The 22,732-nt window shown below is 45.3% G+C and overlaps 1 protein-coding gene across 7 annotated transcripts in view; it reads left to right on the top strand.

Moving 5' to 3' along the window:
- Positions 1-17,829: 17,829 nt before the first annotated feature.
- Positions 17,830-22,732, top strand: part of STRBP (spermatid perinuclear RNA binding protein) — a 79,240-nt gene continuing 74,337 nt past the window's right edge. The window contains exon 1 of one of the 7 annotated variants that reach the window (XM_058159262.1): positions 17,830-17,963. The gene's annotated coding sequence lies outside the window, so the exon portion shown is untranslated. Of the gene's footprint in view, positions 17,964-21,585; positions 21,707-22,732 lie in introns of those variants that run through there. The other 6 variants (XR_009152294.1, XM_058159265.1, XM_058159261.1 and 3 more) reach the window with 6 other exon arrangements.

The following is a 22,732-nucleotide window of genomic DNA, read 5'->3' as shown; positions in this document are numbered from 1 at the left end:
TCCATCCTTCCGAGGTCGATCAAACCAGGACCCAGATTGTTGGGGGCAAGAGGCTGATTCTGTAAACTGCTTAGAGAGGGCTGTAAAGCACTACGAAGCAGTATATAAGTGCTATTGTTACCAAGAATTGGGATTTAATGGGAAGCAGAAACCGCAGGATATGTTTGCTGGTTTTGTATAGATGTCTGTACGCCATTGTATATTCTCCTAACAGAGACCAGGGTCAAAATAGCCACGATAGTTGTTATATAAATTTCTACTCTTATTGTATTGCACGCATGATACCTAGAAAAACGGTATTGACATTTTGGGACGTAGAGACACTGTTATGTGTCTCTTGTCTGCCTTCCTTCCAACTGCCACTTCACCTTGCTTTCTTCCTAAAGTGAGGAAAAAATGGAAAACTGGCTAAAGTGTGCGATAAAAAAAACCTGAAAATGTTTCTGGCAAAATTGAGTTTTGCCCTTGCAGAGTTCATTAAAAACTCACCGCCTTCTTCATACTTGCCATCTTCTCTTCTGGAAACCTAGGTTCAAACCCTGTAAATAAGCTGTAACCCGGTTTGTGAACTTCGACCTTGCACCTAGTTGTTACGGTTTGTTTGTAAACCGATGTTCCCAGCTTAGGAAGTTTCTGTGAGTTCAACCAGAGTGGCTTTTCCCTAAACCAGGGTAGAAGCGAACCATGGGTTGCTGCAAAACGTTTTTACACAGACGCCGGGTTTACCAGGAAGTTAGCAGCATCTGGATTTCAGAAATTTTTTTTTACAGCTGAGAAAAGGTTTTGCAGATTTTATGCCGTGGAGATCAGAATAGAGCTGGGAGGACCTTTGAGGTCATCTAGTCCAACCGCCCTGGTCAAGCAGGAGACCCTATACCATTTCAGGCAGGCGGCGGTCCATTGTTTTCTCAAAAGCCACTGATTTAATTGTCCTCATTCTCAAGAAGTTTCTCCTTAATCCCAGGTTGCTTCTCTCCTTGATTAGTTTCCATCCATTGTTTCTTGTCTTGCCTTCTGGTGCTTTGGAAAATAAATTGAGCCCCCTCTTCTTTGTGGCAGCCCCTCAAATACTGGAAGACTGCTATCATGTCCCCCCACCCAGTCCTTCTTTTCTCTAGACTGGCCATACCCAGTTCTTGCAACCGTTCTTCTATACCTTTCTATACAGATTACCAGAGTTGGAAGGGACCTTGTAGGTCATCTAGTCCAACCCCCCCCCCACCTAAGCAAGAGTCCCTACACCATTTCTGACAGTCCAATCTCTTCTTGAAAGTCTCAAGTGATGAAGCACCCTCAACTTCCGAAGGCAACTTCTGTTCCATGGGTTGATTGTTCTCACTGTCAAAAAATTTCTCCTTATTTCCTGGTTGAATCTCTCCTTGATCAGTTTCCATCCATTGTTCCTTGTCTGGCCTTCGGGTGCTTTGGAGAATAGCTTGACTCCCTCCTCTCTGGGGCAGCCCCTCAAATATTGGAACCCCTCTATCCTGTCTCCCTTGGTCCTTCTCTTCACTAGACTAGCCAGGCCCAGTTCCTGCAACTGCTTTTTGTATGTTTTAGTCCCCTAATGGTCCTGGTTGCTCTTCTCTGCACTCTTTCTAGAGTCTCAATATCGTTTTTATAGTGTGGGGACCAAAACTGGATGCAGTGTTCAAGGTGTGGTCTTACTAAGGTGTTATAGAGTGGCCGTAGTACCTCCTTTTAGTACCTCTTTTGTAGAGGGGTATTAATAACTTCCTTTTCCTGCAAGAACCATAAAAATTGGCTCGTGGACTATTAGACCGGTGTTATCTTGGCATCTTTGCCGATAGGATCTGCGCTGTCCTATCTCCGTCTAAACAAGGACGGTGGGAGAACATCAAATAATTGACATCTTAATAAGACAAGAGGCAAAGGGTGGGTTTACACCGGCTTAAAATATCAGCATGTTGCCTGACCTTCAATTCGGCGTGGATTTTGACAACCGGAAGAAAATGTCACAAGTCGTAGAGATGCCGTTGGTCCTTTCCCTGAAACTTTTCAGTACGCCCCCCCCCCAGCCCCCCAGCCCTTGCATGGACCTTTTCTCTTCTCCAAGGAGAACAACGGGAGAGTTAGCCAGGTGGATGCTCAGGGCAATTTTGCTCCCTTTCCTCGGCTCCTTTCGGCAAGCATCTGCGACGCCGTGTGCCAGGTTTTGAAAAAAAAAAACAAAAAAAAAACCACAAGGCAATCCTTTTTATAGCCGCGATGCTTTAAGAAAGCACCCACACATTTCTATCTCTTCTCCCCCACCCCCTCCTCCTTCCCCAAGCCCCATATCTGCTGCAGAACCAACTGTGCTGGGAGGTGGTGAGAACGGAGAGAAGGAAAGGATGCCGAAAAGGGCCAGCGAAGAAAGTCCCTTAGTTAATGTTTTCCAGACTTGGGAGCAGGTCGTGAGCCGTGCGTCCCTGGGAGATATTCCACCCACTTACCCCCACTCTGGACTTTTCGGATCTTGCAGGGACTTCCGAAACCATCCTTGAGAAGTTTAGAAAATTGATCCTTCGTCAGCCACAAACATTGTCCAGCCTAAGGTAAAGGTTTCCCTCGCACCTACGTGCTAGTCGTTCCCGACTCTAGCAGGCGGTGCTCATCTCTGTTTCAAAGCCGAAGAGCCAGCGCTGTCCGAAGGCGTTCTCCGTGGTCATGTGGCCGGCATGACTCAACGCCAAAGGCGCACGGAACCCTGTTCCCTTCCCACCAAAGGTGGCCCCTATTTTTCTACTTCCGTTTGATTTTTTTTTACCTGCTTTCGAACTGCTAGATTGGCAGAAGCTGGGACAAGTCACGGGAGCTCACCCCGTTACGCGGCGCTAGGGATTCGAACCGCCGAACTGCCGACCTTTCGATCGACAAGCTCAGCGTCTTATCCACTGAGCCAAAGTAGACCTTAGCCACCGAAGTCTCTAAGTGGCCACAATTTGTGGTCCTTTCTGTTCTCACAGCCCCTTTGTGGTCATCTTGCAAATGTTTTTTTTTGGGGGGGGGGATTGCATCCTGCTTAAAGTGGGACCTCCCCCTCCCACGAATGGCTGGACCACACATTTTCTCCTGCAGAGAAGCAGAGATAACTGGATTATTCTGTTGCAAAACGAAACCTTGCAAAGCATTCGGCTGGGTTTCTCTGGAGGGATTTGTGTGAACTAAGGTGTGGCGGCGAGTGAGCCCAGGGTTAGTAAAAGGCATGCATTGAGCCCATCGTGGCTTATTCGCTTAAACCTTTTTTTTTTTTAAATGTATTGTTTTATCATAAAAAATAAAATACAAAACAGGAAAACAAACAAGCAGAACAAAAGCATACGTAACATTCAACCCTAATAATTACAAAAAAAGAAAAAAATAGTATCACCCCCCCAAAAAGAGACGAAAAAGTGATCAATTAAATTTGACATGTAGGATCCACGATGGCTAGATGCTGAAAGAGAAGAAAAAGCAGTAAATTCTCCTCTCCTTTTACAAATCTGTCTGTCTGTCTGTCATCTCTCTATCATCTCTCTCTCCTCTCTCTCTCTCTCTCTCTCTCATCTATCTGTCTATCTATCTATCTATCTATCTATCTATCTATCTATCTATCTATCTATCATCTCTCTCTCATCTGTCTACCGTATCTCATCTATCTATCTATCTCTATCATCTCTTTCTCTCTAATCTCTCATCTCTCATCTGTCTACCGTATCTCACCTATCTATCTATCTATCTATCTATCTATCTATCTATCTATCTATCTATCTATCTATCTATCTATCTATCTATCTATCATCTCTCTCTCATCTATCTACCGTCTCTCTCTCTCTCTCTCTCTCTATTTATCTCTCTCTGTCATCTCTCTCTCTCTCTCTCATCTCTCATCTGTTTACCGTATTTCATCTATCTATCTATCTGTCTATCTATCTATCTATCTATCTCTATCATATCTCTCTCTCTCTCTCTCTCATCTCTCTCATCTATGTACCGTATCTCATCTATCGATCTATCGATCTATCGATCTATCGATCTATCTCTATCCTCTCTCTCTCTAATCTCTCATCTCTCATCTGTCTACCATATCTCATCCATCTATCTATCTATCTATCTATCTATCTATCTATCTATCTATCTATCTATCTATCTATCTATCTATCTCTAATCTATCATCTCATCTATCTACCGTATCTCATCTATCTATCTATCTATCTATCTATCTATCTATCATCTATCATCTCTCTCTAATCTCTCATCTATCTATCTTCATCTATCTATCTATCTATCTATCTATCTTCATCTATCTATCTATCTATTCATCTATCTATCTATCTATCTATCTATCTATCTATCTATCTATCTATCTATCTATCTATCTATCTATCTCTAATCTATCATCTCATCTATCTACCGTATCTCATCTATCTATCTATCTATCTATCTATCTATCTATCTATCTATCTATCTATCTATCTATCTATCTAATCTATCAGATTAGATTAGATAGATAATCTAATCTTTCATCTCTCATCTACCTATCTCATCTACCGTATCTCATCTATCTATCTATCTCTATCTAATCTATCATCTCTCTCTCATCTATCTATCTATCTATCTATCTATCTATCTATCTATCTATCTACCTACCTACCTACCTACCTATCATTCTCTATACCTATCATCTCTATCATCGATCATCTCTCTCATTTATCTATCATCTATCTTTCTATCTCTATCATTCTCTATCATCTATCTATCATCTCCATTCATTCATCCATTCATCCATACACACACACGTACGTATTTGAATACACACACACAAAAACACACACTCACACACGAAGAAAGAAGGAAAAACAGTCAACAGGTTAAGCTAAACTTCACACTAATCTTCAAATCCCTCTTATTTGCTTAAACCTGAATTTAAAGTGATGCTTGAACCTAGCTGGGATGAGCGGAGAATATCAGAACATTGGACAGATAGGGGTGCTATTAAGCTCTAAGTGCAGGGATGTCCAAGCTTGGCAACTTTTAAGCCTTGTGGACGCCCAACTCCCAGAATTCCCCCAGCCAGCTGTGGGGAATTCTGGGAGTTGAAATCCACAAGGCTTAGTGGATTGGCAACGCTTGGACACCCCTTGATGTCCGCTTGGGGTGAAATGATTGAGCGCAGCCCTCTCAGATTGCCAGCCATAGTTTACGACTTGGCACATCTTGCAAATGAAGGGTTTAACGATGCGTTCAGCAAACCCTAATTAAACCGGTGCTTCAGGTGATGGGGGAAACTAATGGATACTTGGGGAAGGGTTTTCACTTTGCACCAGGGAGTTTCGGGGTTTGTAATGCAGTGTCTTGGCTGTTGGGGTTCATTACTTCCATTTGTGTATCACTGTGGCCACAGAGCTCTGGTCGCCTTGGTTGCTACACATCCAAAGTGCTTCCCAGCCCTACTAAGAGTGCGCTGTTGCAACTCGGTGCTTATAGTATGTGTCCAATATTTGAGGGGCAGAGAGGAGGGGGTTCTATTTTCCAAAGCACCCGAAGGCCAGACAAGGAATAATGGATGGAAACCGATCAAGGAGAGATTCAATCTAGAAATAAGGAGAAATTTCCTGACAGTTGAGAACAATCAACTGATGGAACAGAAGTTGCCTTCAGAAGTTGTGGGAGCTTCACCACTGGAGGCTTCTAAGAAGAGACTACTGCCATCTGTCAGAAATGGTGTAGTAGGGCCTCCGGCTTGAGCAGGGGGTTGGACTAGATGACCTACAAGGTCCCTTCCAGCTCTATTCTGGTTGATTGATTCAACCTAGAAATGAGGAGAAATTTCCTGACAGTGAGAACAATCAACCCATGGAACAGAAGTTGCCTTCAGAAGTTGTGGGAGCTTCACCACTGGAAGCTTTGAAGGGGAGACTGGGCTGCCATCTGTCAGAAATGGTGTAGGGTCTCCTGCTTGGGTGGGGGGTTGGACTAGATGACCGACAGGGTCCCTTCTAACACTATTCTGATTGATTGATTCAACCTAGAAATGAGAAATTTCCTGACAGAACAATCAACCCATGGAACAGAAGTTGCCTTCTGAAGTTGTGGGAGCTTCACCACTGGAGGCTTCCAAGAAGAAACTGTACTGCCATCTGTCAGAAATGGTGTAGGGTCTCCTGCTTGGGCGGTGGGTTGGACTAGATGACCTACAAGGTCCCGTCCAGCTCTATTCTGGTTGATTGATTCAACCTAGAAATGAGGAATTTTCTGACAGTGAGAACAATCAACCCATGGAACAGAAGTTGCCTTTAGAAGTTGTGGGAGCTTCATCACTGGAGGCTTTCAAGGAGAGACTGGACTTTCAGAAATGGTGTAGGGAAGGGGTGTCAAACTCAAGCCCACCCCCTCGGGCCCCCCAAGGTCAACACAACCCAGATGCGGCCCTCCATGAAATGGAGTTTGATACCCCTGGTGTAGGGTCTCCTGCTTGGACGGGGGAGGGGGGGGGTTGGACTAGATGACCTATAACAGTGATGGCTAACCTATGGGACGCTTGCCGGAAGTAGCACGCAGAGCCGTATTTCCGGGCACACGAGCCGTCGCCAAGCTCCCCTGAAGCTGCGCATGCACGCGGGCCCCATCTGGTGTTCCGGCCTCTGGTTGACATGCGCGCAATTTAGGGGACCCATCTGGTCTTCGTGTTTGTGCATGCACTGGTGTGCAGTGCGCGCATGCGCAAATAGCATTTGCACACGTGCGTTGCAGGCATGAAAGCTGTGCGCATGCACGGACAGTGTGGTTGCGCACGCAGCGCAGAGGGAGGAGCCGTGCGTTGCCGCGGATGGCACGTGAGCAGCACATTCCTGTTCGGCACTTGGTAAGTTAAAGCTTCGCCACCACGTAACCTATAAGGTCCCGTCCAGATTAAGGATCTGTTCATTTTAGTTTCATCTTCTCTCCCACTGCCTCTCCTCCTCTACATTTCCTTCCTTCCTTTCTTCCTCCGCTTTCTCCAGCAACTGTGTTTTGCTTTCCTCTTTGGCTGCCTTTCCTTTGTGGTTCGCGCAGCCCGTTCTTGGATCTCCTCCTGGCTTTTCCTCTCCACGTCCTTCTCTCGTGACGGATCCAAGTCGATGCCATCCAAGTTTTTCTTGCTGGAGGAGGGGGCCTTGGAATGGAGGGGGGGGGGAGTCCACGTTTCACTCCTGGATCTCTTTCTTGAAGCGCATCCAGGAAAAAAAAACACATTCAGAGGCAAGGTTGGTTTTTGTGTGTGTGTTTTTTTTTTTTGCAGTTATCGCTTAATACCTTTTCTTGGGGGAAAAAAAATGGGACAATGATCGCTTAAAAAACAAAAGTTTTAAATCAAGTTTGGGTTTTGTGTTTCAAAGTCACAAGGCGGCGCTGATCTCTCCTAACAATGACCAAAAAAAAAAAAGACACCTTTTCCATATCCCATTTTGGTAGCCAAGTCTCATCCGAATGCATTTCAGATTAACAGAGTCGGAAGGGACCTTATAGGTCATCTAGTCCAACCCCAAATGCTTTTAAGGAACATGGGTTTCTTGGGCTTAATCAATCCAGAGATGCCTTCATATTTTAGAATAGAAGAGAGCTGGAAGGGACCTTGGAGGTCTTCTAGTCCAGCTCCCTGCTCAAGCAGGAGAACCTATACCATCTCAGAAAAGTGCTTGTCCAGTCTCTTCTTAAAAACCTCCAGTGATGGAGCGCCTACGATTTCTGGTGGCAAGCTGTTCCACTGGTTAATTATCCTCACTATTAGAAAGTTTCTCCTTAATTCCAGGTTGCTTCTCTCTTTGGTTAGTTTCCATCCATTGTTTCTTGTCTTGCCTTCTGGTGCTTTGTAGAATAAGTTGAAGCGCCCCCCTTTTCTTTGTGGCAGCCCCTCAAATATTGGAATAACTGCTATCATGTCCCCCCCAGTCCTTCTTTTCTCTAGTCTAGCCAAACCCAAATCCTGCAGCTGTTCTTTATATGTTTTAGTTTCCAGGCTTTTGATCATCTTAGGTGCCTTTCTCTGAACTTTTTCCAAAATCTCAACATCTTTTGTTGCAGTGTGCTGACCAAAACTGGTTACAGTATTCCAGGTGTGCTCTTACTAAAGTTTTTATAAAGACACTGAGAGTTGTTGATCGAGAGGTCAGCAGTTTGGCAGTTCGAATCCCTAGTGCTGCCGTGTAACGGGGTGAGCTCCCGTGACTTGTCCTAGCTTCTGCCAACCTAGCAGTTCGAAAGCAGGTAAAAAAAAATATGCAAGTAGAAAAATAGGGACCACCTTTGGTGGGAAGGAAACAGCGTTATGTGCGCCTTTGGCATTGAGTCATGTCGGCCACATGACCACGGAGTGCTGGCTCTTCGGCTTTGAAACGGAAATGAGCACCGCCCCCTAGAGTCGGGAACGACTAGCACATATGTGCGAGGGGAACATTTACCATTACCTTTTACTAATAATAACCTTAATTGTCAACCAGAAATCCATCCTTACCTGGTCAGCGTAAACCAACTTCCTGCTAATTTAGGAACAAGAACCTCCACCAAAGTCCAGAAGATCTGCAGACGATGCGTGGAGGAGGTTGTTGACTTACAACTTCTAAGCGTAGCCCAAGAATTATTGGGACAAGGGTGTTTGCACACGTGTGTGTTCCTTAAGTTCATTCTGGCAGCCCCTGGCTTGGAAATCTTTTCTTCCGCGAAAATCCAAACCGGTTTCTATCTAGCTTCCTTCCTTCGCTCAGATGTTGACTTGTTAACAGCTCTTCAGTATGTGGGGAAGAATGATTTACAGGCCTTCTGCAAAGTTGTGGTTTTGGCTTGCTGAGTCATAGAAGAAGGCTGAAGCCCTGGGAGCTGATTGACAAAATTGCAAATTTGGGGTGGTTTTATGAGGCACTTTTAAGTCATCAAAAGGGAGGTTTTCCTTGCTATGGTGGGTCCTTCAAGCGATTTCCTTTTTGCTCGGAGAAATTGCGTGATTTCTTAAAAATGAGGTGGGACTGTGGAAAAAGTAAAAACTTGTGCCATCTATCTATCTATCATCTATCTATCTATCTATCTATCTATCTATCTATCTATCATCTATCATCTATCTATCTATCTATCTATCATCTATCTATCTATCTATCATCTATCTATCTATCTATCTATCATCTATCATCTATCAATCTCTATCTATCTATCTATCTATCTATCTATCTATCTATCTATCTATCTATCTATCTATCTATCTATCTATCTGTATCTATCTTTCTTTCTTCTATATCTATCTTTTATCTATCATCTATCTATTTATCTATCTTCTATCTATCTATCTTCTATCTATCTTCTATCTATCTTATCTGTATCTATCTATCTATATCATTCTTTCTTCTATTTATCTATCTATCTTCTATCTATCTGTCTATCTAACTCTGTCTATCTAGCTATCTTTATCTATCTATCTATCTATCTATCTATCTATCTATCTATCTATCTATCTATCTATCTATCTATCTTCTATCTATCTATCTGTATCTATCTATCTATATCTATCTATCTTTCTTCTATTTATCTATCTATCTTCTATCTATCTATCTATCTATCTATCTAACTATCTTCTATCTATCTGTCTGTCTATCTAACTATCTTCTATCTATCTGTCTGTCTATCTAACTATCTATTTATCTATCTATCGTTTTTTCTTCTATTTATCTATCTTCTATCTGTCTAACTATCTATCTATCTTCTATCTATCTGTCTGTCTATCTAACTATCTATCGTTTTTTCTTCTATTTATCTATCTTCTATCTGTCTAACTATCTATCTATCTTCTATCTATCTGTGTGTCTGTGTGTATTTTCTCTGCTTGAGTTTTCGCTGCCGTATTTTCATAATGCTGTTTAGGGGAAAAATGAGCCGTTCCTTCTTTGTAGTGAAGAGCCAAACCCTTCTCCAAAAAATTTCCAGGGTGTTTCTGCCACACTTACATTGAGTCATTATTATTATTATTTTTCTTTTCAGAGGAATAGGCAGCTCAGCTATTTCTGATGTTGTTAATTCCTGGGGTGTATATTTGGAGGTAAAAGTTAAATTCAGAACTGAAGACTTCTGTAATCTCCTTTGCACTTAAAATCAGATCTGACAAGGGGCACAATAAATCTGCATTTTTGAAATTAAAAGAATTTAAAAACATGCTTTGACCCAGCTGAAGTGCAGTCTTGTTTGTGGAAAACATTCTTTCCCACCCCCCTTCAATTTGGAGACAGGGCAGAATAAACTACCCTCTATTTATTTAAATGTGTTTGCTTGACAATATTGTGGGTTAAAACTTGGGATCTTGATTTTTAACTTTTTATCTCCCTGTGGAACTCAGGATTTCTATCCATCACCGCTAAAAATAAAAGAGTGTTTCCTGACCACTGCTTCCATTTTGATACGGTTTTGTTTCCTGCCTTCTGTTCCCTTTGAAGTTTTTAAAAACGTGTTTTGATTTTGACGGGAATCCTTTGAAACACTTCAAAAAAGATAACGCACCAATTCGTTTGTTAAACATAAATAAACCTTTTCCCAGCTTCCAGCTTTCAGAGCATTCTGCCTCCTCCGCAGGGTTGTTGTCCATGGTGCTAAAAAGCATCCCTGCAGGTTTTTTAAGTTCCTTAAATGCTCTTGTTGTCATTGAGCGGCTGCACGTGTCTGTATATGCAACCGTTTGCGTGGCTGCCGTAAATTATGCGGGAATAAGCATTTCCTGCTGCGTCCGGTGAATTTATAGGTTGTTGCAATCCGGCCAGATTGGCCAAACAGTCCTATTTATTGCTCCCTTCCTCACTGTTTATTGGCAGCTGGAAATGAGGAGAGTTGAGTTTTTGCTCTGGGCAATTCCTTGCTGCCAAACGGAGAGATCACGTTCGGTTAATTATTGGCGCCGGATGTTATGGGTGTCAGGTGTGGAGGAATCCAGCGCTCTTTTGCCATCAGTGGTCTCTCGTGTTCCCTGGTGTGTATTGGTGGTGAACCATGGTTATCTCGGGTCATCTGGTTGGCATTTTAAAGGGGTGGGGGAGACAGGTGATTTTGATTTGGGAATGGAGGGAGGGAGGGAAAGGTTAGGATGGATGGATGGAAGGAAGGAGGAAGGAAGGTAGGTGAAGATGGGTGGGAGGGAAGATGGATGGAAGGAAGGAAAGGAAAGAAGGAGGTTGGGAGGGAAGTATGGAAGGAAGGGAAGGAAGGAAAAGGAGGGAGGAAGGAAGGAAGGGAAAGAAGGAGGTTGGGAAGGAAGGGAAGGAAGAATGAAGGTGAAGACGGAGGGAGGGAAGGAAGGAAGGAAGGTAAAGACGGAGGGTGGGAGAGAAGGATGGATGAATGGGAGGAAGGAAGGAAAAAAAGGAAGCAAGGAAGGAAAAGGAGGGAGGAAGGAAGGTGAAGATGGAGGGTGGGAGGGAAGATGGATGGAAGGAAGGAAGGGAAAGGAGGTTGGGAGGGAAATATGGAAGGAAGGAAGGAAGGAAAAGACGGAGGGAGGGAAGGAAGAAAGGAAGGTAAAGACGGAGGGTGGGAGAGAAGGATGGATGAATGGAAGGAAGGAAGGGAAAGGAGGAGGTTGGGAGGGAAGGATGGAAGGAAGGAGAAGACGGAGGGAGGGAGGGAGGGAAGGAAGGAAGGTCAGAAGTCCTGGATTGCTCATTTCAAATTTAGAGAGGGTTAACAGACCATTTCTGAACATATGAAGAACTGTTGAAGGAAGAAAAAGAAAGGAGGGAGGAAGGAAGAAAGGAAAGAAAGAAGGAAAGAAATTACCCAGCTGTGCTCAACCGCTGTGTATTTCCCGCATCACTTTTTATTTTTATGTATTTGTTTAATTTCCAGAGCCTATTTCTAATATTTCTGTGGTGATGGAATTTAAGAAAGAGGCGGGGGGGGGGGAGGAGGGCTGGCAAGCAAACTTCATCCAGTTCCAGGCATCTTCAAACCTTCCCTGAAGATGTTTTCCAGATAGAGAAGATGGCCTTTTAAAGCAATTGATCCCGGGGGTTCAAATTTCAAATTTCACTTCCACTTAATTTTTTTTTTGGGGGGGTCAGCTTGCTTTTTCCCTCTTCTTCCCGTCCTTGAAACGTGGCCACGAATCACACATCGAAAAAATCAACAACGAAAAACTGAACCAAACCAGACACTTCTAGCGGTTGTCGTACATGTTTATGAAGCTCCAGTTTAGAGAAATCTTTTCTCCAATCACTTTGCAATGGCGGGCTTTAGAGAGCTGTGGACTTCGTGTTCTCGCTGTGGTTGTCCTACTTCTGAAGGCCTCCCATCTGGTGAGAAGCGATCTATTCAGGGAAGAAAAAGCAAACGCATTTGCGCAACTTCAAGGAGAAATGGTGTCTCTCTCTCTCTCTCTCTACCAGACAGATCAAAAATAAATGTTGAAGCGTTTTTTTGTGGGAAGAAGGCTCCTATTCTCCAAAACGTTGCTGTGGAACGCGGAAAGTTTGGGGGAAAATCAGGATTTCTTTTTCCGTCGTAGAAAGGTGTTCTCTAGAGGTGAACACACTTCAGCCGGTTCAGGCCGGTTTGCCCGAACCGGTAGTAGCAACCTGCACTGTCCTATTGAGCCACATTTTCTAAGCCGCGTGTCGTGTCCCACTCCTCCGCTGACGGCCGGGTCGGGGAAGTCCGTATCAAGCGTGCCTCTGCAGCTTTGCCAAAGTCCTATCAGAGTCCTCAGGGCAGGCAGGAGACCAGGAAGTGACTTCAGCAATCCAAGTTAGACTTTGCCCGACTCAGAGAATGCCAGAAAGCAGATCCTTTATATAGGCCATGGGGTGTGGCTCCATGACTCAGCACTTATCCAGGCCTGCCCCTCCCTTCCTTTTGCTGACGTCGCCTCTCTACTCTCCGGAAGCGAGGATCTCTCCAGCCTCCAGCTGTTGGTAATCTTAGCTCATGACTGGCTTCACATTCTTCAGGCTCACATGCTGTGGGGGAGGGGTTTAGTTGCTCCGTTTGCCTGGGCATGGTGCCAGGACTGGGGGCTGAAGGCACGTCAGGCCCTTCGTCTTGCTCGGCCTGTCCGGGCATGGTGCCAGGACTGGGGGCTGAAGGCACGTCAGGCCCTTCGTCTTGCTCGGCCTGTCCGGGCATGGTGCCAGGGCTGGGGCCTGGAGGCATGCCAGGACATTTTTTTTTTTTTGTTTACATTTATACCCCGCCCTTCTCCGAAGACTCAGGGCGGCTTACAGTGTATAAGGCAATAGTCTCATTCTATTTGTATATTTTTACAAAGTCAACTTATTGCCCCCAACAATCTGGGTCCTCATTTTACCTACCTTATAAAGGATGGAAGGCTGAGTCAACCTTGGCCGGGCTCGAACCTGCAGTAATTGCAGGCTTTGTGTTCTTAATAACAGGCCTTACCAGCCTGAGCTAAACCGATAACATTTCCCTGGATTGACTGTCTGATGCCATCTTGGCATTTAGCGATGATCGCTTGGTCATCAGCATAAAATGTTTTGCTTCGCTTTTTTTTTTTTAAGTAGGGTGTTTTTCCTCCCCATTAACTCAGGATTACGTTTCTGTAAACGTTGGGCCATGCACGCTTTGCGTGGGGCAGGGAGAAAGACATTACGTTAACAAAGAAGGCAATATACAAAAATAGATATGTTTTCAGAGTCCTAGATTGCTCATTTCAAACAGAGTGTTCATGAACGGTTGATGAAAGTTACAGGAATTGGATACGGCTAATCTAGAAAAATAGGGACACGGTGGCTCAGGGGCTAGGATGTTGAGCTTGTCGATCGAAAGGTCGGCAGCTCAGCGGTTCGAATCCCTAGTGCTGCCGTGTAACGGGGTGAGCTCCCGTTCCTTGTCCCAGCTTCTGCCAACCTAGCAGTTTCGAAAGCATGTAAAAAATGCAAGAGGGACCACCTTTGGTGGGAAGGGAACAGTGTTCCGTGCGCCTTTGGCGTTGAGTCATGCCGGCCACATGACCACGGAGACGTCTTCGGACAGCGCTGGCTCTTGGCTTTGACACGGGGATGAGCACCGCCCCCTAGAGTCGGGAACGACTAGCACGTATGTGCGAGGGGAACCTTTACCTTTAATCTAGAAAAAAGAAAGACTAGGGGTGACAAGCTAGCGGTATTCCAGTATGTGAGGGGCTGCCACAAAGAAGAGGGGGTCAACTTATTTTCCAAAGCACCTGAAGGCAAGACAAGAAACAATGGATGGAAACTCATCAAGGAGAGAAGCAACCCGGAATTGAGGAGAAACTTCCTAACAGTGAGGACAATTAACCAGTGGAACAGCTTGCCACTGGAAGTTGTGAGGGCTCTGTCGCTCGGTTTTTTTAAAAAGAGAAGACTGGCAGCCACCTGTCTGAAATGGTATAGGGCAGTAATGCCGAACCTTTTTGGCACTAAGTGCCCAAACTGAAATGTGCATGTATCTGCGCGCGTCAGAACACCAGAAACCCAAAGAACAGCTTGCTGGTGTGCGCACACCTGTTTTATGGGCCATTTTCAGGCCATTTTTCGGGCTGTTTTTCAGAAACCAGAAGAGCAGCTGGCAACTGCGTGCGTGCCCACAGAGAGGGCTCTACGTGCCACCTTAGGACCGGGCTATTAACGGGACCACCTGCTGCCACCGATAGCCTCCCATCGATCTGTGCGCTCCCATAGGGAGGGTCTCCTCAGGGTGCCGTCAGCCAAACAATGCCGGCTGGCGACCCCCAGGGGGAGGGCCTTCTCTGTGGGGGCACCTACCCTCTGGAACAAGCTTCCTCCGGAGTTACAATCACTCCCCGACCTCCGGACCTTCCGACGCGAACTCAAGACCCTTTTATTCCATCACGCAGGGCTGGCCTAATGGGTTATGGTTTTTAATTGGGGTTTTACTATTGATTTTTAATAGTTTTAAAGTTTAGCCAAATCTGAATTAGATTTTTATAGTGTTTTTTAATCTATTTATGTATATTGTTTTATGCTGGCTGTAAACCGCCCTGAGTCCTTTGGGAGAAGGGCGGTATAGAAATTTAATAAACTAAACTAAATTAAACTAAACTAAACTAAACCTCTGGTATAAGGTCTCCTGCTTGACCAGGGGGTTGGACTAGAAGACCTCCAAGGTCCCTTTCCAGCTCTATTCTGATTGATTTGAGGCGCTTTTGTTTCTGCTTTCGACCGCCCGCCAGAAATTTTTTTGACTACTGTGCCCATCATCCCCAGCCAGCACAAGTCATACAGCGCCTGGGATTTGCACTCTTGGCAGAACTGCAGCAGAGCTGGGTGCATGTGGGGGAGTTTTGGGTAACGCTGCATCGACAAACCCAAACAACTTCAAATAATAAATAAATAAATACATTGGACGACGTCGGAGTATGAAGCACCCCTTAGGTTTATTTCTGAGAGCTGTTTTTCTGCTGTGAATCTCAGATGTCGAACGGCGGTGAGGGGGGAGACGGGACAAATGACTTCAAAATAGAACCGAGAAGATATTTAAGGGAGGATATTTAGTGTACGGTTGGTCATCTGATATCTCTCATTTGCAACATAAGACACCAAGAGAGTCACTAACTGACTCCCTTTAAGCATCTTCCTGTTTTTTTCAGTTTCTTTGGGTCCCTGGAAAAGAACATGATAATATAATAATAATAACAGAGTTGGAAGGGACCTTGGAGGTCTTCTAGTCTAACCCCCTGCCCAGGCAGGAAACCCTACGCCATTTCAGACAAATTGCTATCCAACATTTTCTTAAAAATTTCCAGTGTTGGAGCATTCACAACTTCTGCAGGCAAGTTGTTCCACTGATTAATTGTTCTCACTGTCAGGAAATTTCTCCTTAGTTCTAAGTTGCTTCTCTCCTTGATTAGTTCCCACCCATTACTTCTTGTCCTGCCCTCAGGTGCTTTGGAGAATAGCTTGACCCACTCATCTTTGGGGCAGCCCCTGAGATATTGGAACACTGCTATCATGTCTCCCCTAGTCCTTCTTTTCATTAAACTAGACAGACCCAGTTCCTGCAACCGTTCTTCCTATGTTTTAGCCTCCAGTCCCCTAATCATCTTTGTTGCTCTTCTCTGCACTCTTTCTAGAGTCTCAACATCTTTTTTACATCAGGGCGACCAAAACTGAATGCAATATTCCAAGTGTGGCCTTACCAAGACATCATAAAGTGGTATTAACACTTCACGTGATCTTGATTCTATCCCTCTGTTGATGCAGCCCAGAACTGCGTTGGCTTTTTTGGCAGCTGCTGCACACTGCTGGCTCATATCTAAATGGTTGTCCACTAGGACTCCAAGATCCATCTCACAGTTGCTACTATTGAGCGAGGTACCACATATACGGTACTTGTGAGATTAATTGGAGAAAAAAAAACCCCGATGTTTTAATTTGAGGGCACAGGAAGTTCGACTGGCCTCCATCTTTCATCTGGTCTCTCTTGCTTCCTCAAGGTTTGCAACTAGCTGATGTTTGAATTACAGTTCCCATCCGCTTATGATGTCGGCTGATCAAGAATTGCAAGATGTCTGCCATGAATAAACCACAGTTGGGTTTCGGGGACTCACACTTAAGCCTGTGTGATCACAGCTAGATTTAACACCCAAAAAGGAAGATGCGAGGTGTGTGTCTGTGTATTTTTTTAAGGAGAGTGAAAATGATGTCGGATTATCTGGGTTACAGTTTAGTCTTCACTTAGTGACCGTTTGCTGTCAACGGCGGTTATGAAAAAGTAACTTGACAACCCTGCCTGGCGTTTTTCAAGCTTTGCGGCTCTCTACGTCAAAGTAAGGTTGAAGTAAGATCATGAGCATGGTTGCTGTTTTCCTTAGAGACTGCTCCGCGTAACGATGGAGTTGCCGCTGCCAAGGGTGGTCACTAAACGAGGACTCCCTCTAGTTGCTCTCCAGCTTGGGAAGCAGCCCCACATTCTGGCTGCGATTCTTGGTTTGTTTTCTGCTTCTTCGTTTGTCTCCTTGCATCAGGGGTGGGCTGCTGGGAGTTCCCAGGGGTTCGGGAGAACCTTTAGGTAAGATTCCATGCAGTTTGGAGAACCCCCAAATCCTACTCCTGGCTGGCTTCTCCCACCCCGCCCCTCCCAGAAGTCCCCACGCGGCCTGTTTTGGATGTAGGCAAGTGCAGGGGGCGCACGGAGACTCGGGGAGGGTGAAAAATGGGCCTACCGGAAGTTCGGGAAGGCTGGAAACAGGCCCATTTCCAGCCTCCAGAGCCTGGGAAGGCCGTTTTTGCCCTCCCGGAGGCTTGGGGAAAGCCTCCAGGGCCTGGGGAGGGCAAAAACAACCCCCTCATGCCGTGGTGCAAGAGGCTGACTAGGCTACGCCCACCATGGCCACGCCCACCCAGCAACCGGGCAGAGAACCCCTTGCTAAAATTTTTGAAGCCCTTCCCTGCCTTGCATCCTTCCTCTCTTGCATGAAGGCAGGACCCACAGTGGGGATGAAAAATGGGGAGCAGTGGGGAGCAGGTGATGCTTCCCCCTCAGGTCCGATTGGTGCTGTACCCCAAAAGCCAGAACTGGACAGGAGAGAATCCAAGATGCCCACTCATAAAACTTGACATTTCTAGATTTCTAAACATCTTCACGACTTCTGGAGAAGGGGGTTGGCCCATAAAACAGATTATTGCTCTACCGACCCGCTACCTCGGGTAGTATGGGTAAGATGGGGTGGCTCAGTGGCTAAGACGCTGAGCTTGTCAATCGAAAGGTCGGTAGTTCAGCGCTTCAAATCCCTAGCACCGTCTAACGGGTGGTATGAAATGGCAATAATAAAAACTAAAATATACCCAAAGGTACTTTTTTTTTTCTTTTTTCAAGACACATCCTGACTTTCTGGTTTTTCTTTGAAGACGTTCGCTTCTCATCCATGAAGGCAGCTTCAGCTAAAAATGAAAAAAAATTTTAAACTATTTCGAATCGTTAAGTTGAATTGTCCCGCGGCGAGATGGCTATGGCGAGTTGTCCCATCCCACCCTAAGGTAAAGGTTCCCCTCGCACATTTGTGCTAGTTGTTCCTGACTCTAGGGGGCGCTGCTCATCTCCGTTTCAAAGCCGAAGAGCCAGTGCTGTCCGAAGACGTCTCCATGGTCATGTGGCCGGCATGACTCAACGCCAAAGGCGCACGGAACGCTGTTCCCTTCCCACCAAAGGTGGTCCCTGTTTTTCTACTTGCATTCTTTTTTACGTGCTTTCGAACTGCTAGGTTGGCAGAAGCTGAGACAAGGAACGGGAGCTTACCCCGTTAAACGGCGCTCGGGATTCGAACCGCTGAACTGCCGACCATTCGATCGACAAGCTCAGCTTCTTAGTCACCGTGTCACCCTCCTATCCCAGCCTACCTCACCCCAATTTCTGGGAAATCTCTTTTCTGTCATTCCTTCCCCTTACCAGCAGATGGAGGATTGGTTCCCCAAGGCCATTGTCCGGTTCAATAATTCCCTTTTATTCTCAGGACGGTCTCATCTGATTCAACTGGTGCTTTCTTTTTTTGGAAATAGCCCCCTCCGTCCAAGCTTCGGTCCGGCTCTTAACTCAGTTCTCTGCGCTTCTCTGGATTGGCCGTTCATTCCAGCTTTCGGCTCTGCCTCGTTGGACGCTGTTTTTAATTTTGTTCTCAGTAATATTTTGTTTTTGGAAGTGTGAATTTCTCGCTTAAAATAGAATCGAGGAAACAGCCGCAGCAGCAGCCGGTGCCGGCGAAGGTTCTTTGTGGTTTGAACCTGGAGCGATTTCAGATATTCGGTGAACATTTGCCGTTATCCATTCTTTTCCCAGGTAGCATCTTTGCCTTTGGCCAAAAAGTTACCTTATTTCGTTTTTCCTTCCCCGTATGATGTTCATAGATTACAAATTAACAGATCTGGAAGGGACTTTGTAGGTCATCTAATCCCACCCCCTGCCCAAGCAGGAGACCCTCCACCATTTCTGACCGATGGCAGTCTAGTCTCTTCTTAAAAATCTCCAGTGATGAAGCTCCCACAACTTCGGAAGGCAACTTCTGTTCCATGGTTTGATCATGTGAAGTGTTAGTACCATTTTATAAGGCCTTGGTAAGGCCACACTTGGAATACCTGCATCCAGTTTTGGTGGCCACGATGTAAAAAAGATATTGAGACTCTAGAAAGAGTGCAGAGAAGAGCAACAAAGAGAATTAGGGGACTAAAACATATGAAGAACGGTTGCAGGAACTGGATATGTTTAGCTTAATGAAAAGAAGGACTAGGGGAGACATGATAGCAGTCTTCCAGTATCTCAGGGGCTGCCCCAAAGAAGAGGGAGTCAAACTATTCTCCAAAGCACTTGAGGGCAGGACAAGAAGCGATGGGTGGAAACTAATCAAGGAGAGAAGCAACTTAGAACTAAGGAGAAATTTCCTGACAGTGAGAACAATTAACCAGTGGAACAACTTGCCTCCAGAAGTTGTGAATGCTCCAACACTGGAAGTTTTTAAGAGGAGACTGGATAACCATTGGTCTGAAGTGGTGTAGGGTTTCCTGCCTAAGCAGGGGGTTGGGCTAGAAGACCTCCAAGGTCCCTTCCAACTCTGTTATTCTACTCTATTTTTTCTATTGTGTGGTTGATTGTTCTCACTGTCAGAAAATTTCTCCTTATTTCCATTTTGAATCTCTCCTTGATCAGTTTCCACCCATTATTCCTTGTCTGGCCTTCGGGTGCTTTGGGAAACAGCTTCGACCCCCTCCTCTCCAAGGCAGCCCCTCAAATATTGGAAGACTGCTATCTACTGCTGTTAGATATTTATTCTGGGATGGAAGTTTGTCCTTAAGATTTTCCCCTGGGACACCTTTGGAGGCCTGGGTTGTCCCTGGCCAGAATTTGACCATCTCTTTTGGTTCAAAGTTTCTCTTTCGAGTTTCCAGAGGAAACAAAAAAAAAGTGTTTAGAAATAGGAAACATTTATATGTTATATGTTGTGTGTTTGTCATTGTGTAAAATTGTGTGTGTGTGTGTGTTTTCGTAGGTTTTCACGGGATTAGGTATGTAGGTCTTGGCGTATTCGGGTCTTTTCCCGTGGTTGAAAGTATCTAGGCGACGTTTCGACGAGGTCCCACTCGTCATCTTCAGGCTGGTGCTTTCGGCTTCGTGCTTGTGCGAGCAAAGCGTGGTTGGAGCTGCCGTCTCTCTATAAATACTGGTGGGGAGGTGTGGAGTGCTGGCTTTGTTGCTGTAAGCGGGTTGGTTGGCTGTATTGTTACATCTTGATTGGTTGATGGAGTTGATGTTTGCAGATTGGTCGGCTTTTTCGTAGCATCCTGTGTGGGTGTGGTCCTAGCTGTCTGCCCATTAGTCTTAACGACCTGGGTAATGGTCGTTAAGACTAACACACAGCATTAATTATACATCTTCAATCATCCCTGTACATTAACCCTCAATCCAGGTCGGAGCTGCCTGGCTACCATTTCAGAATGATGGGAAGGAAGGAAGGAAGGAAAAGAAGCAACTTAGAACTAAGGAGAAATTTCCTGACAGTGAGAACAATTAACCAGTGGAACAACTTGCCTCCAGAAGTTGTGAATGCTCCAACACTGGAAGTTTTTAAGAGGAGACTGGATAACCATTGGTCTGAAGTGGTGTAGGGTTTCCTGCCTAGGCAGGGGGTTGGGCTAGAAGACCTCCAAGGTCCCTTCCAACTCTTGTTATTCTACTCTATTTTTTCTATTGTGTGGTTGATTGTTCTTACTGTCAGAAAATTTCTCCTTATTTCCATTTTGAATCTCTCCTTGATCAGTTTCCACCCATTATTCCTTTGGGTTTTTTGGGAAACAGCATTGACCCCCTCTTCTCCCAGGCAGCCCCTCAAATATTGGAAGACTGCTATCTACTGCTGTTAGATATTTATTCTGGGATGGAAGTTTGTCCTTAAGATTTCCCCCTGGGACACCTTTGGAGGCCTGGGTTGTCCCTGGCCAGAATTTGACCATGTCTTTTGGTTCAAAGTTTCTCTTTCGAGTTTCCAGAGGGAACCAAAAAAAAGTGTTTAGAAATAGGAAACATTTATATGTTATATGTTGTGTGTTTGTCATTGTGTAAAATTGTGTGTGTGTGTGTGTGTGTGTGTGTGTTTTCGTAGGTTTTCACAGGATTAGGTATGTAGGTCTTGGCGTATTCGGGTCTTTTCCCGTGGTTGAAAGTATCTTGGCGACGTTTCGACGAAGTCTCATTCGTCATCTTCAGGCTTCAGCTTCGTGCTTCTGGGAGCAAATATATATAAATATATATATATGTATATATATAAATATATATATATGTCTTGCGGTGGCTCAGGGGCTAGGACGTTGAGCTTGTCAATCGAAAGGTCGGCAGGTCGGCGGTTCGAATCCCTAGTGCTGCCGTGTAACGGGGTGAGCTCCCGTTACTTCTCCCAGCTTCTGCCAACCTAGCATTTGAAAGCAAGTAAAAATGCAAGTAGAAAAAACAGGGACCACCTTTGGTGGGAAGGTAACAGCGTTCCGTGCGCCTTTGGCGTTGAGTCATGCCGGCCACATGACCACGGAGACGTCTTCGGACAGCGCTGGCTCTTCGGCTTTGAAACGGAGATGAGCACCGCCCCCTAGAGTCAGGAACGACTAGCACGTATGTGCGAGAGGAACCTTTACCTTTACCTTATATGTATAAAAAAGAGCCTGGATAAGATGCATCTCCCTGGTCCTCGGATGCGCTGAGAAAAATCTGCCAACTACCTTGGAGCAGGAGATGGGCAAAGGTATCTGGTGTTCATTTCCACAAATAGATGTCCTCGTTTTTTATTTTTTACATTTTCTGCAAGCAGCCACAGAAGCCCTCTCTTCCCTTTTATCTCCTCCCTTCATTTGGAGAATGTTAAAAAAAAAAAAAGCAAAAAAAACCCAATGCCAACCTTGAGGTCTCCCCCCCCCCCCGCATCTCCAACGCTTTCACAGACCTTTTCCCGCCCCAAAGCCGGCACATAAATTGGAGGAAAAGCATCTCAAACGAATGTTTGCAATGCCCACCTGACCGTACCTCCCCCTTTCCCCCCCACCCCACCCCATCGCCTCGCTCCCCACAAAAAACCTCCCTCAGCAAACCTAGTTTGGTTCGTTGGGAGTGATCCCACTGGAATTATTTCTGAGTATGCAGAAGGAAACTATTTTTAGCTCTGCAGTGCAGAGTTTTAACACAAACCTATTGTGTTGTAGGAGGCTTACAGATGTGTTTTATTCGGCTTCTGGCAAGGGGCCACACAATAGGCTAGAGGGGAGCCAGTAGCCATGACATCATTTGGCATAGAAGTGTATTATTATATTATATCATATTATTATTATTATTATAGTCGGCCCATGCAGTCGTCCAGATGTTCAGGCTGCGCATTGCATTTTTGTCCCACCTATTTGGTCCTCGAAGGGCCTCTGTGGCTCAGACTGGTAAGACAGTCTGTTATTAACACAGCTGCCTGCAATTACTGCAGGTTCTAGTCCCACCGGGCCCAAGGTGGACTCAGCCTTCCATCCTTTATAAGGTAGGTAAAATGAGGACCCAGATTGTTGGGGGCAATAAGTTGACTTTGTATATAATATACAAATGGATGAAGACTATTGCTTGACACACTGTAAGCCGCCCTGAGTCTTTGGAGAAGGGCGGGATATAAATGCAAATTAAAAAAAAAAAAAAAGAAGAGACAGATGTTGTGGTCGGATGGCGTTTAGAGAGCTTGTCGCAGAACGTAAGCTGCGCCAAGTACGGGCAAATCCTTGGATTGCGAACCGCAGTC

This window comes from Ahaetulla prasina, chromosome 16, assembly GCF_028640845.1.
Source record: "Ahaetulla prasina isolate Xishuangbanna chromosome 16, ASM2864084v1, whole genome shotgun sequence".
NCBI lineage: Eukaryota > Metazoa > Chordata > Lepidosauria > Squamata > Colubridae > Ahaetulla > Ahaetulla prasina.
This window is presented reverse-complemented; position numbering and strand designations above follow the sequence as displayed.